Source organism: Phyllobates terribilis, unplaced genomic scaffold (genome assembly GCF_046119375.1).
Source record: "Phyllobates terribilis strain yellow unplaced genomic scaffold, ASM4611937v1 Scaffold_341__1_contigs__length_2033592, whole genome shotgun sequence".
In the NCBI taxonomy this organism is placed as follows: domain Eukaryota; kingdom Metazoa; phylum Chordata; class Amphibia; order Anura; family Dendrobatidae; genus Phyllobates; species Phyllobates terribilis.
Window position 1 is genome coordinate 790,295 of NW_027363101.1, and position 18,995 is coordinate 809,289.

At 46.3% G+C, this 18,995-nt stretch overlaps 9 non-coding genes and 7 pseudogenes across 9 annotated transcripts; all 16 read left to right on the plus strand.

Moving 5' to 3' along the window:
- The first annotated feature begins 176 nt into the window (after window positions 1-176).
- On the plus strand, window positions 177-367 carry LOC141222102 (U2 spliceosomal RNA). Its single transcript, XR_012289976.1, has one exon. It is a non-coding gene; the product is annotated as a U2 spliceosomal RNA (small nuclear RNA).
- Window positions 368-1,484: 1,117 nt separating this feature from the next.
- Window positions 1,485-1,675, plus strand: LOC141222103 (U2 spliceosomal RNA). The gene has a single exon (XR_012289977.1). It is a non-coding gene; the product is annotated as a U2 spliceosomal RNA (small nuclear RNA).
- Window positions 1,676-2,796: 1,121 nt separating this feature from the next.
- LOC141222104 (U2 spliceosomal RNA) lies at window positions 2,797-2,987 on the plus strand. The gene has a single exon (XR_012289978.1). It is a non-coding gene; the product is annotated as a U2 spliceosomal RNA (small nuclear RNA).
- Window positions 2,988-4,109: 1,122 nt separating this feature from the next.
- On the plus strand, window positions 4,110-4,300 carry LOC141222106 (U2 spliceosomal RNA). The gene has a single exon (XR_012289979.1). It is a non-coding gene; the product is annotated as a U2 spliceosomal RNA (small nuclear RNA).
- A 1,119-nt stretch (window positions 4,301-5,419) lies between these two features.
- Window positions 5,420-5,511, plus strand: LOC141222091 (U2 spliceosomal RNA; annotated as a pseudogene).
- Window positions 5,512-6,305: 794 nt separating this feature from the next.
- On the plus strand, window positions 6,306-6,484 carry LOC141222063 (U2 spliceosomal RNA; annotated as a pseudogene).
- A 1,119-nt stretch (window positions 6,485-7,603) lies between these two features.
- LOC141222092 (U2 spliceosomal RNA) lies at window positions 7,604-7,695 on the plus strand (annotated as a pseudogene).
- A 794-nt stretch (window positions 7,696-8,489) lies between these two features.
- Window positions 8,490-8,668, plus strand: LOC141222064 (U2 spliceosomal RNA; annotated as a pseudogene).
- A 1,121-nt stretch (window positions 8,669-9,789) lies between these two features.
- LOC141222107 (U2 spliceosomal RNA) lies at window positions 9,790-9,980 on the plus strand. Its single transcript, XR_012289980.1, has one exon. It is a non-coding gene; the product is annotated as a U2 spliceosomal RNA (small nuclear RNA).
- Window positions 9,981-11,101: 1,121 nt separating this feature from the next.
- Window positions 11,102-11,292, plus strand: LOC141222108 (U2 spliceosomal RNA). Its single transcript, XR_012289981.1, has one exon. It is a non-coding gene; the product is annotated as a U2 spliceosomal RNA (small nuclear RNA).
- Window positions 11,293-12,412: 1,120 nt separating this feature from the next.
- On the plus strand, window positions 12,413-12,603 carry LOC141222110 (U2 spliceosomal RNA). The gene has a single exon (XR_012289983.1). It is a non-coding gene; the product is annotated as a U2 spliceosomal RNA (small nuclear RNA).
- Window positions 12,604-13,725: 1,122 nt separating this feature from the next.
- LOC141222111 (U2 spliceosomal RNA) lies at window positions 13,726-13,916 on the plus strand. The gene has a single exon (XR_012289984.1). It is a non-coding gene; the product is annotated as a U2 spliceosomal RNA (small nuclear RNA).
- A 1,122-nt stretch (window positions 13,917-15,038) lies between these two features.
- On the plus strand, window positions 15,039-15,229 carry LOC141222112 (U2 spliceosomal RNA). Its single transcript, XR_012289985.1, has one exon. It is a non-coding gene; the product is annotated as a U2 spliceosomal RNA (small nuclear RNA).
- Window positions 15,230-16,348: 1,119 nt separating this feature from the next.
- Window positions 16,349-16,440, plus strand: LOC141222093 (U2 spliceosomal RNA; annotated as a pseudogene).
- Window positions 16,441-17,234: 794 nt separating this feature from the next.
- Window positions 17,235-17,413, plus strand: LOC141222065 (U2 spliceosomal RNA; annotated as a pseudogene).
- A 1,119-nt stretch (window positions 17,414-18,532) lies between these two features.
- On the plus strand, window positions 18,533-18,624 carry LOC141222094 (U2 spliceosomal RNA; annotated as a pseudogene).
- Window positions 18,625-18,995: the final 371 nt, after the last annotated feature.

The window sequence follows — 18,995 nt, forward strand, 5'->3', positions numbered from 1 at the left end:
GAGTTATGCAGATCTAAAACGCGTGGATTGCAGCAGCAGCAAGCCGAAAAGTGCAGGCATGTGAGGGATCTAGAGGTTGACAGCATGTCTTCTTAACGGGAGTCCAGGTGGCCATCTCCACAAATGGACTTTTCAGAATCCTTGGGTGGCACCGTAGTCGGAAACCAATTCTGGTTATCGCTTCTCGGCCTTTTGGCTAAGATCAAGTGTAGTATCTGTTCTTATCAGTTTAATATCTGATACGTCCCCTATCTGGGGACCATATATTAAATGGATTTTTAGAACAGGGAGATGGAAAAAGAGCTTGCTCTGTCCACTCCACGCATTGACCTGGTATTGCAGTATCTCCAGGACCGGTGCACCCCTTCTTTAATGCAGTTTCTAAAATCAGAAAGAATTGAATTCAATGCTTTTTGTTCATTTTGCTTGTTTGTCGGATTTTGGGATGGACTCTTTGGCTTTGCTTTTCTTCTCCTCATTGGATTTTTCATGTTAAAAGTTGCAGAAGCCAGATGACAAGCTCATTTTGGTTCAACTTCAGCAACTGTGCATTGCATTGCCATGTAATGTAATGTAATGCAATGCTATCTATCTAGCTCTCCCTCTATACTTCCTTTTGGATAAACAGACATATTAGGCAAGCATTTTGGAGCTTACACCTAAATAACTACAGGTGGTGAGATAAGCTGCACAATATAATTGACCTTTCAGTATATTGTTGCACACACACCATCTATTTAGCAAATGCCCTTGTTATCAACAGCAGCCTTTTAAACTCACCTGAGCTAACAGGTATGTGAGCTGGTTACTCTGCTGCGCTTAAAATTTCTTTTTTGGTTTGCTACAATGCCTTTTCTGAAACGTTGTCTCCCTCTGCTGGAACACTGACTTCTTTCATTTAATGCCTGCAGACTATAAAAGAGAAACCAACCCAAAAAGTTTGGTTGATTAGTCTGTGGCATTCTTTTAAACTGTTGCTTATGGGGGTCTCTGTGAGCTTCTCAGTGACATTCAGCCATCCAGGTATCCCACCTGCAGTAGACGGAATGTGGCAATGGAACGCTGGCTGCGCGTGTCATAATAGGCTCTGAGCCTTTATATACCTGCGCACAGCAGCAGCCACCTTCAGTCTGCTGCTGGACAGCCAGCAGCAGCAGCAGGAGAGGTAATTAATCAGCAACCCTCCTGCTAAGGGTAGACAGCTGCTCGTTCCACCCCCCCCCCGCCTTAATTGGTTCTCCTCCCTTCCAACGGTGTTGAGGCGGGTGGGAACAGCCGGGGGTTGAGGGTACTGTGCTAAAAGAGGTGGAGTTATGCAGATCTAAAACGCGTGGATTGCAGCAGCAGCAAGCCGAAAAGTGCAGGCATGTGAGGGATCTAGAGGTTGACAGCATGTCTTCTTAACGGGAGTCCAGGTGGCCATCTCCACAAATGGACTTTTCAGAATCCTTGGGTGGCACCGTAGTCGGAAACCAATTCTGGTTATCGCTTCTCGGCCTTTTGGCTAAGATCAAGTGTAGTATCTGTTCTTATCAGTTTAATATCTGATACGTCCCCTATCTGGGGACCATATATTAAATGGATTTTTAGAACAGGGAGATGGAAAAAGAGCTTGCTCTGTCCACTCCACGCATTGACCTGGTATTGCAGTATCTCCAGGACCGGTGCACCCCTTCTTTAATGCAGTTTCTAAAATCAGAAAGAATTGAATTCAATGCTTTTTGTTCATTTTGCTTGTTTGTCGGATTTTGGGATGGACTCTTTGGCTTTGCTTTTCTTCTCCTCATTGGATTTTTCATGTTAAAAGTTGCAGAAGCCAGATGACAAGCTCATTTTGGTTCAACTTCAGCAACTGTGCATTGCATTGCCATGTAATGTAATGTAATGCAATGCTATCTATCTAGCTCTCCCTCTATACTTCCTTTTGGATAAACAGACATATTAGGCAAGCATTTTGGAGCTTTCACCTAAATAACTACAGGTGGTGAGATAAGCTGCACAATATAATTGACCTTTCAGTATATTGTTGCACACACACCATCTATTTAGCAAATGCCCTTGTTATCAACAGCAGCCTTTTAAACTCACCTGAGCTAACAGGTATGTGAGCTGGTTACTCTGCTGCGCTTAAAATTTCTTTTTTGGTTTGCTACAATGCCTTTTCTGAAACGTTGTCTCCCTCTGCTGGAACACTGACTTCTTTCATTTAATGCCTGCAGACTATAAAAGAGAAACCAACCCAAAAAGTTTGGTTGATTAGTCTGTGGCATTCTTTTAAACTGTTGCTTATGGCGGTCTCTGTGAGCTTCTCAGTGACATTCAGCCATCCAGGTATCCCGCCTGCAGTAGACGGAATGTGGCAATGGAACGCTGGCTGCGCGTGTCATAATAGGCTCTGAGCCTTTATATACCTGCGCACAGCAGCAGCCACCTTCAGTCTGCTGCTGGACAGCCAGCAGCAGCAGCAGCAGGAGTGGTAATTAATCAGCAACCCTCCTGCTAAGGGTAGACAGCTGCTCGTTCCACCCCCCCCCCCGCCTTAATTGGTTCTCCTCCCTTCCAACGGTGTTGAGGCGGGTGGGAACAGCCGGGGGTTGAGGGTACTGTGCTAAAAGAGGTGGAGTTATGCAGATCTAAAACGCGTGGATTGCAGCAGCAGCAAGCCGAAAAGTGCAGGCATGTGAGGGATCTAGAGGTTGACAGCATGTCTTCTTAACGGGAGTCCAGGTGGCCATCTCCACAAATGGACTTTTCAGAATCCTTGGGTGGCACCGTAGTCGGAAACCAATTCTGGTTATCGCTTCTCGGCCTTTTGGCTAAGATCAAGTGTAGTATCTGTTCTTATCAGTTTAATATCTGATACGTCCCCTATCTGGGGACCATATATTAAATGGATTTTTAGAACAGGGAGATGGAAAAAGAGCTTGCTCTGTCCACTCCACGCATTGACCTGGTATTGCAGTATCTCCAGGACCGGTGCACCCCTTCTTTAATGCAGTTTCTAAAATCAGAAAGAATTGAATTCAATGCTTTTTGTTCATTTTGCTTGTTTGTCGGATTTTGGGATGGACTCTTTGGCTTTGCTTTTCTTCTCCTCATTGGATTTTTTATGTTAAAAGTTGCAGAAGCCAGATGACAAGCTCATTTTGGTTCAACTTCAGCAACTGTGCATTGCATTGCCATGTAATGTAATGTAATGCAATGCTATCTATCTAGCTCTCCCTCTATACTTCCTTTTGGATAAACAGACATATTAGGCAAGCATTTTGGAGCTTACACCTAAATAACTACAGGTGGTGAGATAAGCTGCACAATATAATTGACCTTTCAGTATATTGTTGCACACACACCATCTATTTAGCAAATGCCCTTGTTATCAACAGCAGCCTTTTAAACTCACCTGAGCTAACAGGTATGTGAGCTGGTTACTCTGCTGCGCTTAAAATTTCTTTTTTGGTTTGCTACAATGCCTTTTCTGAAACGTTGTCTCCCTCTGCTGGAACACTGACTTCTTTCATTTAATGCCTGCAGACTATAAAAGAGAAACCAACCCAAAAAGTTTGGTTGATTAGTCTGTGGCATTCTTTTAAACTGTTGCTTATGGCGGTCTCTGTGAGCTTCTCAGTGACATTCAGCCATCCAGGTATCCCGCCTGCAGTAGACGGAATGTGGCAATGGAACGCTGGCTGCGCGTGTCATAATAGGCTCTGAGCCTTTATATACCTGCGCACAGCAGCAGCCACCTTCAGTCTGCTGCTGGACAGCCAGCAGCAGCAGCAGCAGGAGAGGTAATTAATCAGCAACCCTCCTGCTAAGGGTAGACAGCTGCTCGTTCCACCCCCCCCCCCCGCCTTAATTGGTTCTCCTCCCTTCCAACGGTGTTGAGGCGGGTGGGAACAGCCGGGGGTTGAGGGTACTGTGCTAAAAGAGGTGGAGTTATGCAGATCTAAAACGCGTGGATTGCAGCAGCAGCAAGCCGAAAAGTGCAGGCATGTGAGGGATCTAGAGGTTGACAGCATGTCTTCTTAACGGGAGTCCAGGTGGCCATCTCCACAAATGGACTTTTCAGAATCCTTGGGTGGCATCGTAGTCGGAAACCAATTCTGGTTATCGCTTCTCGGCCTTTTGGCTAAGATCAAGTGTAGTATCTGTTCTTATCAGTTTAATATCTGATACGTCCCCTATCTGGGGACCATATATTAAATGGATTTTTAGAACAGGGAGATGGAAAAAGAGCTTGCTCTGTCCACTCCACGCATTGACCTGGTATTGCAGTATCTCCAGGACCGGTGCACCCCTTCTTTAATGCAGTTTCTAAAATCAGAAAGAATTGAATTCAATGCTTTTTGTTCATTTTGCTTGTTTGTCGGATTTTGGGATGGACTCTTTGGCTTTGCTTTTCTTCTCCTCATTGGATTTTTCATGTTAAAAGTTGCAGAAGCCAGATGACAAGCTCATTTTGGTTCAACTTCAGCAACTGTGCATTGCATTGCCATGTAATGTAATGTAATGCAATGCTATCTATCTAGCTCTCCCTCTATACTTCCTTTTGGATAAACAGACATATTAGGCAAGCATTTTGGAGCTTTCACCTAAATAACTACAGGTGGTGAGATAAGCTGCACAATATAATTGACCTTTCAGTATATTGTTGCACACACACCATCTATTTAGCAAATGCCCTTGTTATCAACAGCAGCCTTTTAAACTCACCTGAGCTAACAGGTATGTGAGCTGGTTACTCTGCTGCGCTTAAAATTTCTTTTTTGGTTTGCTACAATGCCTTTTCTGAAACGTTGTCTCCCTCTGCTGGAACACTGACTTCTTTCATTTAATGCCTGCAGACTATAAAAGAGAAACCAACCCAAAAAGTTTGGTTGATTAGTCTGTGGCATTCTTTTAAACTGTTGCTTATGGCGGTCTCTGTGAGCTTCTCAGTGACATTCAGCCATCCAGGTATCCCGCCTGCAGTAGACGGAATGTGGCAATGGAACGCTGGCTGCGCGTGTCATAATAGGCTCTGAGCCTTTATATACCTGCGCACAGCAGCAGCCACCTTCAGTCTGCTGCTGGACAGCCAGCAGCAGCAGCAGCAGGAGAGGTAATTAATCAGCAACCCTCCTGCTAAGGGTAGACAGCTGCTCGTTCCACCCCCCCCCGCCTTAATTGGTTCTCCTCCCTTCCAACGGTGTTGAGGCGGGTGGGAACAGCCGGGGGTTGAGGGTACTGTGCTAAAAGAGGTGGAGTTATGCAGATCTAAAACGCGTGGATTGCAGCAGCAGCAAGCCGAAAAGTGCAGGCATGTGAGGGATCTAGAGGTTGACAGCATGTCTTCTTAACGGGAGTCCAGGTGGCCATCTCCACAAATGGACTTTTCAGAATCCTTGGGTGGCACCGTAGTCGGAAACCAATTCTGGTTATCGCTTCTCGGCCTTTTGGCTAAGATCAAGTGTAGTATCTTTCGAAAAGGCGGTTTTGGATGTTGGCCGCCCTAGTAGATTGATACATTATGCACACTGGGGTTTAGGCGCTTGTTAGTACGCCAGGTGGCTAATATAGTCATCTGGTGGAAAGCATGGCCCCCCAGGATCGACGCCATTGGGCCGGGGAAGATCGAAAGCCCGAAGTGTGAAGTGCCCCAGGAGTGGTGACCCTGGGGTGCCTTAACTCACTGGGATTGGGAACCCCACTTGAGTTTATGGCACATTTGCACAAGCACTTCAAATTTTCTTTCTTCGCACACACCCTTATTCCGGGCCTTCTGGCCTTAGGATGGGGAATTTTTCAATTCCCGGTTGAAGGTCCGGGCAGTATTATACTGTGAAACCTTCACTATTTATTTAATTTCTTTGTCACTGTGTGTCCACTTATTCACGTGTGTCACGGCCTACTAGGATTTTGTCGGGATGCGGTTCCCTTACGGGTTCCTCTCTTGGCAGGTCTAGGGGGGGAGTGTGTGGCCATCAGGTTCCGCTCCCCCCTGAACCCCCCTGGCTCTCCTCTTTCGGGAGGAGAGCGTTGTTGGCTCCCCTCTTCCGGGAGGGGAGCACAGTCTTTGGCTCCCAGTGCCTTGCTCGGGTGAGAACTCGGGCAGGTGCTGGGGGTATGATTGGGTCGCCTCTGGCTTCGGCTGGAGGTGGCTTTTTGTCCCTGTTCCTCGCTGTGGCCTTTTGGCTCGGAGGGACGGGGAATGGTTTGGGGGACCCTTCTCCTTTTGGAGAGGGTTTCAAGAAGACCAGCATTCTAGTGCACTTTTTTTGTGGCACTTGTCACTTTTTTAAGCGCACTCGGGTTTTGTACACGAATTCGGGCTTTCAAAAAAAAAAAAAAATCTGTTCTTATCAGTTTAATATCTGATACGTCCCCTATCTGGGGACCATATATTAAATGGATTTTTAGAACAGGGAGATGGAAAAAGAGCTTGCTCTGTCCACTCCACGCATTGACCTGGTATTGCAGTATCTCCAGGACCGGTGCACCCCTTCTTTAATGCAGTTTCTAAAATCAGAAAGAATTGAATTCAATGCTTTTTGTTCATTTTGCTTGTTTGTCGGATTTTGGGATGGACTCTTTGGCTTTGCTTTTCTTCTCCTCATTGGATTTTTCATGTTAAAAGTTGCAGAAGCCAGATGACAAGCTCATTTTGGTTCAACTTCAGCAACTGTGCATTGCATTGCCATGTAATGTAATGTAATGCAATGCTATCTATCTAGCTCTCCCTCTATACTTCCTTTTGGATAAACAGACATATTAGGCAAGCATTTTGGAGCTTTCACCTAAATAACTACAGGTGGTGAGATAAGCTGCACAATATAATTGACCTTTCAGTATATTGTTGCACACACACCATCTATTTAGCAAATGCCCTTGTTATCAACAGCAGCCTTTTAAACTCACCTGAGCTAACAGGTATGTGAGCTGGTTACTCTGCTGCGCTTAAAATTTCTTTTTTGGTTTGCTACAATGCCTTTTCTGAAACGTTGTCTCCCTCTGCTGGAACACTGACTTCTTTCATTTAATGCCTGCAGACTATAAAAGAGAAACCAACCCAAAAAGTTTGGTTGATTAGTCTGTGGCATTCTTTTAAACTGTTGCTTATGGCGGTCTCTGTGAGCTTCTCAGTGACATTCAGCCATCCAGGTATCCCGCCTGCAGTAGACGGAATGTGGCAATGGAACGCTGGCTGCGCGTGTCATAATAGGCTCTGAGCCTTTATATACCTGCGCACAGCAGCAGCCACCTTCAGTCTGCTGCTGGACAGCCAGCAGCAGCAGCAGCAGGAGAGGTAATTAATCAGCAACCCTCCTGCTAAGGGTAGACAGCTGCTCGTTCCACCCCCCCCCGCCTTAATTGGTTCTCCTCCCTTCCAACGGTGTTGAGGCGGGTGGGAACAGCCGGGGGTTGAGGGTACTGTGCTAAAAGAGGTGGAGTTATGCAGATCTAAAACGCGTGGATTGCAGCAGCAGCAAGCCGAAAAGTGCAGGCATGTGAGGGATCTAGAGGTTGACAGCATGTCTTCTTAACGGGAGTCCAGGTGGCCATCTCCACAAATGGACTTTTCAGAATCCTTGGGTGGCACCGTAGTCGGAAACCAATTCTGGTTATCGCTTCTCGGCCTTTTGGCTAAGATCAAGTGTAGTATCTTTCGAAAAGGCGGTTTTGGATGTTGGCCGCCCTAGTAGATTGATACATTATGCACACTGGGGTTTAGGCGCTTGTTAGTACGCCAGGTGGCTAATATAGTCATCTGGTGGAAAGCATGGCCCCCCAGGATCGACGCCATTGGGCCGGGGAAGATCGAAAGCCCGAAGTGTGAAGTGCCCCAGGAGTGGTGACCCTGGGGTGCCTTAACTCACTGGGATTGGGAACCCCACTTGAGTTTATGGCACATTTGCACAAGCACTTCAAATTTTCTTTCTTCGCACACACCCTTATTCCGGGCCTTCTGGCCTTAGGATGGGGAATTTTTCAATTCCCGGTTGAAGGTCCGGGCAGTATTATACTGTGAAACCTTCACTATTTATTTAATTTCTTTGTCACTGTGTGTCCACTTATTCACGTGTGTCACGGCCTACTAGGATTTTGTCGGGATGCGGTTCCCTTACGGGTTCCTCTCTTGGCAGGTCTAGGGGGGGAGTGTGTGGCCATCAGGTTCCGCTCCCCCCTGAACCCCCCTGGCTCTCCTCTTTCGGGAGGAGAGCGTTGTTGGCTCCCCTCTTCCGGGAGGGGAGCACAGTCTTTGGCTCCCAGTGCCTTGCTCGGGTGAGAACTCGGGCAGGTGCTGGGGGTATGATTGGGTCGCCTCTGGCTTCGGCTGGAGGTGGCTTTTTGTCCCTGTTCCTCGCTGTGGCCTTTTGGCTCGGAGGGACGGGGAATGGTTTGGGGGACCCTTCTCCTTTTGGAGAGGGTTTCAAGAAGACCAGCATTCTAGTGCACTTTTTTTGTGGCACTTGTCACTTTTTTAAGCGCACTCGGGTTTTGTACACGAATTCGGGCTTTCAAAAAAAAAAAAAAATCTGTTCTTATCAGTTTAATATCTGATACGTCCCCTATCTGGGGACCATATATTAAATGGATTTTTAGAACAGGGAGATGGAAAAAGAGCTTGCTCTGTCCACTCCACGCATTGACCTGGTATTGCAGTATCTCCAGGACCGGTGCACCCCTTCTTTAATGCAGTTTCTAAAATCAGAAAGAATTGAATTCAATGCTTTTTGTTCATTTTGCTTGTTTGTCGGATTTTGGGATGGACTCTTTGGCTTTGCTTTTCTTCTCCTCATTGGATTTTTCATGTTAAAAGTTGCAGAAGCCAGATGACAAGCTCATTTTGGTTCAACTTCAGCAACTGTGCATTGCATTGCCATGTAATGTAATGTAATGCAATGCTATCTATCTAGCTCTCCCTCTATACTTCCTTTTGGATAAACAGACATATTAGGCAAGCATTTTGGAGCTTTCACCTAAATAACTACAGGTGGTGAGATAAGCTGCACAATATAATTGACCTTTCAGTATATTGTTGCACACACACCATCTATTTAGCAAATGCCCTTGTTATCAACAGCAGCCTTTTAAACTCACCTGAGCTAACAGGTATGTGAGCTGGTTACTCTGCTGCGCTTAAAATTTCTTTTTTGGTTTGCTACAATGCCTTTTCTGAAACGTTGTCTCCCTCTGCTGGAACACTGACTTCTTTCATTTAATGCCTGCAGACTATAAAAGAGAAACCAACCCAAAAAGTTGGGTTGATTAGTCTGTGGCATTCTTTTAAACTGTTGCTTATGGCGGTCTCTGTGAGCTTCTCAGTGACATTCAGCCATCCAGGTATCCCGCCTGCAGTAGACGGAATGTGGCAATGGAACGCTGGCTGCGCGTGTCATAATAGGCTCTGAGCCTTTATATACCTGCGCACAGCAGCAGCCACCTTCAGTCTGCTGCTGGACAGCCAGCAGCAGCAGCAGCAGGAGAGGTACTTAATCAGCAACCCTCCTGCTAAGGGTAGACGGCTGCTCGTTCCACCCCCCCCCCCGCCTTAATTGGTTCTCCTCCCTTCCAACGGTGTTGAGGCGGGTGGGAACAGCCGGGGGTTGAGGGTACTGTGCTAAAAGAGGTGGAGTTATGCAGATCTAAAACGCGTGGATTGCAGCAGCAGCAAGCCGAAAAGTGCAGGCATGTGAGGGATCTAGAGGTTGACAGCATGTCTTCTTAACGGGAGTCCAGGTGGCCATCTCCACAAATGGACTTTTCAGAATCCTTGGGTGGCACCGTAGTCGGAAACCAATTCTGGTTATCGCTTCTCGGCCTTTTGGCTAAGATCAAGTGTAGTATCTGTTCTTATCAGTTTAATATCTGATACGTCCCCTATCTGGGGACCATATATTAAATGGATTTTTAGAACAGGGAGATGGAAAAAGAGCTTGCTCTGTCCACTCCACGCATTGACCTGGTATTGCAGTATCTCCAGGACCGGTGCACCCCTTCTTTAATGCAGTTTCTAAAATCAGAAAGAATTGAATTCAATGCTTTTTGTTCATTTTGCTTGTTTGTCGGATTTTGGGATGGACTCTTTGGCTTTGCTTTTCTTCTCCTCATTGGATTTTTCATGTTAAAAGTTGCAGAAGCCAGATGACAAGCTCATTTTGGTTCAACTTCAGCAACTGTGCATTGCATTGCCATGTAATGTAATGTAATGCAATGCTATCTATCTAGCTCTCCCTCTATACTTCCTTTTGGATAAACAGACATATTAGGCAAGCATTTTGGAGCTTTCACCTAAATAACTACAGGTGGTGAGATAAGCTGCACAATATAATTGACCTTTCAGTATATTGTTGCACACACACCATCTATTTAGCAAATGCCCTTGTTATCAACAGCAGCCTTTTAAACTCACCTGAGCTAACAGGTATGTGAGCTGGTTACTCTGCTGTGCTTAAAATTTCTTTTTTGGTTTGCTACAATGCCTTTTCTGAAACGTTGTCTCCCTCTGCTGGAACACTGACTTCTTTCATTTAATGCCTGCAGACTATAAAAGAGAAACCAACCCAAAAAGTTTGGTTGATTAGTCTGTGGCATTCTTTTAAACTGTTGCTTATGGCGGTCTCTGTGAGCTTCTCAGTGACATTCAGCCATCCAGGTATCCCGCCTGCAGTAGACGGAATGTGGCAATGGAACGCTGGCTGCGCGTGTCATAATAGGCTCTGAGCCTTTATATACCTGCACACAGCAGCAGCCACCTTCAGTCTGCTGCTGGACAGCCAGCAGCAGCAGCAGCAGGAGAGGTAATTAATCAGCAACCCTCCTGCTAAGGGTAGACAGCTGCTCGTTCCACCCCCCCCCCCGCCTTAATTGGTTCTCCTCCCTTCCAACGGTGTTGAGGCGGGTGGGAACAGCCGGGGGTTGAGGGTACTGTGCTAAAAGAGGTGGAGTTATGCAGATCTAAAACGCGTGGATTGCAGCAGCAGCAAGCCGAAAAGTGCAGGCATGTGAGGGATCTAGAGGTTGACAGCATGTCTTCTTAACGGGAGTCCAGGTGGCCATCTCCACAAATGGACTTTTCAGAATCCTTGGGTGGCACCGTAGTCGGAAACCAATTCTGGTTATCGCTTCTCGGCCTTTTGGCTAAGATCAAGTGTAGTATCTGTTCTTATCAGTTTAATATCTGATACGTCCCCTATCTGGGGACCATATATTAAATGGATTTTTAGAACAGGGAGATGGAAAAAGAGCTTGCTCTGTCCACTCCACGCATTGACCTGGTATTGCAGTATCTCCAGGACCGGTGCACCCCTTCTTTAATGCAGTTTCTAAAATCAGAAAGAATTGAATTCAATGCTTTTTGTTCATTTTGCTTGTTTGTCGGATTTTGGGATGGACTCTTTGGCTTTGCTTTTCTTCTCCTCATTGGATTTTTCATGTTAAAAGTTGCAGAAGCCAGATGACAAGCTCATTTTGGTTCAACTTCAGCAACTGTGCATTGCATTGCCATGTAATGTAATGTAATGCAATGCTATCTATCTAGCTCTCCCTCTATACTTCCTTTTGGATAAACAGACATATTAGGCAAGCATTTTGGAGCTTACACCTAAATAACTACAGGTGGTGAGATAAGCTGCACAATATAATTGACCTTTCAGTATATTGTTGCACACACACCATCTATTTAGCAAATGCCCTTGTTATCAACAGCAGCCTTTTAAACTCACCTGAGCTAACAGGTATGTGAGCTGGTTACTCTGCTGCGCTTAAAATTTCTTTTTTGGTTTGCTACAATGCCTTTTCTGAAACGTTGTCTCCCTCTGCTGGAACACTGACTTCTTTCATTTAATGCCTGCAGACTATAAAAGAGAAACCAACCCAAAAAGTTTGGTTGATTAGTCTGTGGCATTCTTTTAAACTGTTGCTTATGGGGGTCTCTGTGAGCTTCTCAGTGACATTCAGCCATCCAGGTATCCCACCTGCAGTAGACGGAATGTGGCAATGGAACGCTGGCTGCGCGTGTCATAATAGGCTCTGAGCCTTTATATACCTGCGCACAGCAGCAGCCACCTTCAGTCTGCTGCTGGACAGCCAGCAGCAGCAGCAGCAGGAGAGGTAATTAATCAGCAACCCTCCTGCTAAGGGTAGACAGCTGCTCGTTCCACCCCCCCCCCGCCTTAATTGGTTCTCCTCCCTTCCAACGGTGTTGAGGCGGGTGGGAACAGCCGGGGGTTGAGGGTACTGTGCTAAAAGAGGTGGAGTTATGCAGATCTAAAACGCGTGGATTGCAGCAGCAGCAAGCCGAAAAGTGCAGGCATGTGAGGGATCTAGAGGTTGACAGCATGTCTTCTTAACGGGAGTCCAGGTGGCCATCTCCACAAATGGACTTTTCAGAATCCTTGGGTGGCACCGTAGTCGGAAACCAATTCTGGTTATCGCTTCTCGGCCTTTTGGCTAAGATCAAGTGTAGTATCTGTTCTTATCAGTTTAATATCTGATACGTCCCCTATCTGGGGACCATATATTAAATGGATTTTTAGAACAGGGAGATGGAAAAAGAGCTTGCTCTGTCCACTCCACGCATTGACCTGGTATTGCAGTATCTCCAGGACCGGTGCACCCCTTCTTTAATGCAGTTTCTAAAATCAGAAAGAATTGAATTCAATGCTTTTTGTTCATTTTGCTTGTTTGTCGGATTTTGGGATGGACTCTTTGGCTTTGCTTTTCTTCTCCTCATTGGATTTTTCATGTTAAAAGTTGCAGAAGCCAGATGACAAGCTCATTTTGGTTCAACTTCAGCAACTGTGCATTGCATTGCCATGTAATGTAATGTAATGCAATGCTATCTATCTAGCTCTCCCTCTATACTTCCTTTTGGATAAACAGACATATTAGGCAAGCATTTTGGAGCTTTCACCTAAATAACTACAGGTGGTGAGATAAGCTGCACAATATAATTGACCTTTCAGTATATTGTTGCACACACACCATCTATTTAGCAAATGCCCTTGTTATCAACAGCAGCCTTTTAAACTCACCTGAGCTAACAGGTATGTGAGCTGGTTACTCTGCTGCGCTTAAAATTTCTTTTTTGGTTTGCTACAATGCCTTTTCTGAAACGTTGTCTCCCTCTGCTGGAACACTGACTTCTTTCATTTAATGCCTGCAGACTATAAAAGAGAAACCAACCCAAAAAGTTTGGTTGATTAGTCTGTGGCATTCTTTTAAACTGTTGCTTATGGCGGTCTCTGTGAGCTTCTCAGTGACATTCAGCCATCCAGGTATCCCGCCTGCAGTAGACGGAATGTGGCAATGGAACGCTGGCTGCGCGTGTCATAATAGGCTCTGAGCCTTTATATACCTGCGCACAGCAGCAGCCACCTTCAGTCTGCTGCTGGACAGCCAGCAGCAGCAGCAGCAGGAGTGGTAATTAATCAGCAACCCTCCTGCTAAGGGTAGACAGCTGCTCGTTCCACCCCCCCCCCCCGCCTTAATTGGTTCTCCTCCCTTCCAACGGTGTTGAGGCGGGTGGGAACAGCCGGGGGTTGAGGGTACTGTGCTAAAAGAGGTGGAGTTATGCAGATCTAAAACGCGTGGATTGCAGCAGCAGCAAGCCGAAAAGTGCAGGCATGTGAGGGATCTAGAGGTTGACAGCATGTCTTCTTAACGGGAGTCCAGGTGGCCATCTCCACAAATGGACTTTTCAGAATCCTTGGGTGGCACCGTAGTCGGAAACCAATTCTGGTTATCGCTTCTCGGCCTTTTGGCTAAGATCAAGTGTAGTATCTGTTCTTATCAGTTTAATATCTGATACGTCCCCTATCTGGGGACCATATATTAAATGGATTTTTAGAACAGGGAGATGGAAAAAGAGCTTGCTCTGTCCACTCCACGCATTGACCTGGTATTGCAGTATCTCCAGGACCGGTGCACCCCTTCTTTAATGCAGTTTCTAAAATCAGAAAGAATTGAATTCAATGCTTTTTGTTCATTTTGCTTGTTTGTCGGATTTTGGGATGGACTCTTTGGCTTTGCTTTTCTTCTCCTCATTGGATTTTTTATGTTAAAAGTTGCAGAAGCCAGATGACAAGCTCATTTTGGTTCAACTTCAGCAACTGTGCATTGCATTGCCATGTAATGTAATGTAATGCAATGCTATCTATCTAGCTCTCCCTCTATACTTCCTTTTGGATAAACAGACATATTAGGCAAGCATTTTGGAGCTTACACCTAAATAACTACAGGTGGTGAGATAAGCTGCACAATATAATTGACCTTTCAGTATATTGTTGCACACACACCATCTATTTAGCAAATGCCCTTGTTATCAACAGCAGCCTTTTAAACTCACCTGAGCTAACAGGTATGTGAGCTGGTTACTCTGCTGCGCTTAAAATTTCTTTTTTGGTTTGCTACAATGCCTTTTCTGAAACGTTGTCTCCCTCTGCTGGAACACTGACTTCTTTCATTTAATGCCTGCAGACTATAAAAGAGAAACCAACCCAAAAAGTTTGGTTGATTAGTCTGTGGCATTCTTTTAAACTGTTGCTTATGGCGGTCTCTGTGAGCTTCTCAGTGACATTCAGCCATCCAGGTATCCCGCCTGCAGTAGACGGAATGTGGCAATGGAACGCTGGCTGCGCGTGTCATAATAGGCTCTGAGCCTTTATATACCTGCGCACAGCAGCAGCCACCTTCAGTCTGCTGCTGGACAGCCAGCAGCAGCAGCAGCAGGAGAGGTAATTAATCAGCAACCCTCCTGCTAAGGGTAGACAGCTGCTCGTTCCACCCCCCCCCCCCGCCTTAATTGGTTCTCCTCCCTTCCAACGGTGTTGAGGCGGGTGGGAACAGCCGGGGGTTGAGGGTACTGTGCTAAAAGAGGTGGAGTTATGCAGATCTAAAACGCGTGGATTGCAGCAGCAGCAAGCCGAAAAGTGCAGGCATGTGAGGGATCTAGAGGTTGACAGCATGTCTTCTTAACGGGAGTCCAGGTGGCCATCTCCACAAATGGACTTTTCAGAATCCTTGGGTGGCATCGTAGTCGGAAACCAATTCTGGTTATCGCTTCTCGGCCTTTTGGCTAAGATCAAGTGTAGTATCTGTTCTTATCAGTTTAATATCTGATACGTCCCCTATCTGGGGACCATATATTAAATGGATTTTTAGAACAGGGAGATGGAAAAAGAGCTTGCTCTGTCCACTCCACGCATTGACCTGGTATTGCAGTATCTCCAGGACCGGTGCACCCCTTCTTTAATGCAGTTTCTAAAATCAGAAAGAATTGAATTCAATGCTTTTTGTTCATTTTGCTTGTTTGTCGGATTTTGGGATGGACTCTTTGGCTTTGCTTTTCTTCTCCTCATTGGATTTTTCATGTTAAAAGTTGCAGAAGCCAGATGACAAGCTCATTTTGGTTCAACTTCAGCAACTGTGCATTGCATTGCCATGTAATGTAATGTAATGCAATGCTATCTATCTAGCTCTCCCTCTATACTTCCTTTTGGATAAACAGACATATTAGGCAAGCATTTTGGAGCTTTCACCTAAATAACTACAGGTGGTGAGATAAGCTGCACAATATAATTGACCTTTCAGTATATTGTTGCACACACACCATCTATTTAGCAAATGCCCTTGTTATCAACAGCAGCCTTTTAAACTCACCTGAGCTAACAGGTATGTGAGCTGGTTACTCTGCTGCGCTTAAAATTTCTTTTTTGGTTTGCTACAATGCCTTTTCTGAAACGTTGTCTCCCTCTGCTGGAACACTGACTTCTTTCATTTAATGCCTGCAGACTATAAAAGAGAAACCAACCCAAAAAGTTTGGTTGATTAGTCTGTGGCATTCTTTTAAACTGTTGCTTATGGCGGTCTCTGTGAGCTTCTCAGTGACATTCAGCCATCCAGGTATCCCGCCTGCAGTAGACGGAATGTGGCAATGGAACGCTGGCTGCGCGTGTCATAATAGGCTCTGAGCCTTTATATACCTGCGCACAGCAGCAGCCACCTTCAGTCTGCTGCTGGACAGCCAGCAGCAGCAGCAGCAGGAGAGGTAATTAATCAGCAACCCTCCTGCTAAGGGTAGACAGCTGCTCGTTCCACCCCCCCCCGCCTTAATTGGTTCTCCTCCCTTCCAACGGTGTTGAGGCGGGTGGGAACAGCCGGGGGTTGAGGGTACTGTGCTAAAAGAGGTGGAGTTATGCAGATCTAAAACGCGTGGATTGCAGCAGCAGCAAGCCGAAAAGTGCAGGCATGTGAGGGATCTAGAGGTTGACAGCATGTCTTCTTAACGGGAGTCCAGGTGGCCATCTCCACAAATGGACTTTTCAGAATCCTTGGGTGGCACCGTAGTCGGAAACCAATTCTGGTTATCGCTTCTCGGCCTTTTGGCTAAGATCAAGTGTAGTATCTTTCGAAAAGGCGGTTTTGGATGTTGGCCGCCCTAGTAGATTGATACATTATGCACACTGGGGTTTAGGCGCTTGTTAGTACGCCAGGTGGCTAATATAGTCATCTGGTGGAAAGCATGGCCCCCCAGGATCGACGCCATTGGGCCGGGGAAGATCGAAAGCCCGAAGTGTGAAGTGCCCCAGGAGTGGTGACCCTGGGGTGCCTTAACTCACTGGGATTGGGAACCCCACTTGAGTTTATGGCACATTTGCACAAGCACTTCAAATTTTCTTTCTTCGCACACACCCTTATTCCGGGCCTTCTGGCCTTAGGATGGGGAATTTTTCAATTCCCGGTTGAAGGTCCGGGCAGTATTATACTGTGAAACCTTCACTATTTATTTAATTTCTTTGTCACTGTGTGTCCACTTATTCACGTGTGTCACGGCCTACTAGGATTTTGTCGGGATGCGGTTCCCTTACGGGTTCCTCTCTTGGCAGGTCTAGGGGGGGAGTGTGTGGCCATCAGGTTCCGCTCCCCCCTGAACCCCCCTGGCTCTCCTCTTTCGGGAGGAGAGCGTTGTTGGCTCCCCTCTTCCGGGAGGGGAGCACAGTCTTTGGCTCCCAGTGCCTTGCTCGGGTGAGAACTCGGGCAGGTGCTGGGGGTATGATTGGGTCGCCTCTGGCTTCGGCTGGAGGTGGCTTTTTGTCCCTGTTCCTCGCTGTGGCCTTTTGGCTCGGAGGGACGGGGAATGGTTTGGGGGACCCTTCTCCTTTTGGAGAGGGTTTCAAGAAGACCAGCATTCTAGTGCACTTTTTTTGTGGCACTTGTCACTTTTTTAAGCGCACTCGGGTTTTGTACACGAATTCGGGCTTTCAAAAAAAAAAAAAAATCTGTTCTTATCAGTTTAATATCTGATACGTCCCCTATCTGGGGACCATATATTAAATGGATTTTTAGAACAGGGAGATGGAAAAAGAGCTTGCTCTGTCCACTCCACGCATTGACCTGGTATTGCAGTATCTCCAGGACCGGTGCACCCCTTCTTTAATGCAGTTTCTAAAATCAGAAAGAATTGAATTCAATGCTTTTTGTTCATTTTGCTTGTTTGTCGGATTTTGGGATGGACTCTTTGGCTTTGCTTTTCTTCTCCTCATTGGATTTTTCATGTTAAAAGTTGCAGAAGCCAGATGACAAGCTCATTTTGGTTCAACTTCAGCAACTGTGCATTGCATTGCCATGTAATGTAATGTAATGCAATGCTATCTATCTAGCTCTCCCTCTATACTTCCTTTTGGATAAACAGACATATTAGGCAAGCATTTTGGAGCTTTCACCTAAATAACTACAGGTGGTGAGATAAGCTGCACAATATAATTGACCTTTCAGTATATTGTTGCACACACACCATCTATTTAGCAAATGCCCTTGTTATCAACAGCAGCCTTTTAAACTCACCTGAGCTAACAGGTATGTGAGCTGGTTACTCTGCTGCGCTTAAAATTTCTTTTTTGGTTTGCTACAATGCCTTTTCTGAAACGTTGTCTCCCTCTGCTGGAACACTGACTTCTTTCATTTAATGCCTGCAGACTATAAAAGAGAAACCAACCCAAAAAGTTTGGTTGATTAGTCTGTGGCATTCTTTTAAACTGTTGCTTATGGCGGTCTCTGTGAGCTTCTCAGTGACATTCAGCCATCCAGGTATCCCGCCTGCAGTAGACGGAATGTGGCAATGGAACGCTGGCTGCGCGTGTCATAATAGGCTCTGAGCCTTTATATACCTGCGCACAGCAGCAGCCACCTTCAGTCTGCTGCTGGACAGCCAGCAGCAGCAGCAGCAGGAGAGGTAATTAATCAGCAACCCTCCTGCTAAGGGTAGACAGCTGCTCGTTCCACCCCCCCCCGCCTTAATTGGTTCTCCTCCCTTCCAACGGTGTTGAGGCGGGTGGGAACAGCCGGGGGTTGAGGGTACTGTGCTAAAAGAGGTGGAGTTATGCAGATCTAAAACGCGTGGATTGCAGCAGCAGCAAGCCGAAAAGTGCAGGCATGTGAGGGATCTAGAGGTTGACAGCATGTCTTCTTAACGGGAGTCCAGGTGGCCATCTCCACAAATGGACTTTTCAGAATCCTTGGGTGGCACCGTAGTCGGAAACCAATTCTGGTTATCGCTTCTCGGCCTTTTGGCTAAGATCAAGTGTAGTATCTTTCGAAAAGGCGGTTTTGGATGTTGGCCGCCCTAGTAGATTGATACATTATGCACACTGGGGTTTAGGCGCTTGTTAGTACGCCAGGTGGCTAATATAGTCATCTGGTGGAAAGCATGGCCCCCCAGGATCGACGCCATTGGGCCGGGGAAGATCGAAAGCCCGAAGTGTGAAGTGCCCCAGGAGTGGTGACCCTGGGGTGCCTTAACTCACTGGGATTGGGAACCCCACTTGAGTTTATGGCACATTTGCACAAGCACTTCAAATTTTCTTTCTTCGCACACACCCTTATTCCGGGCCTTCTGGCCTTAGGATGGGGAATTTTTCAATTCCCGGTTGAAGGTCCGGGCAGTATTATACTGTGAAACCTTCACTATTTATTTAATTTCTTTGTCACTGTGTGTCCACTTATTCACGTGTGTC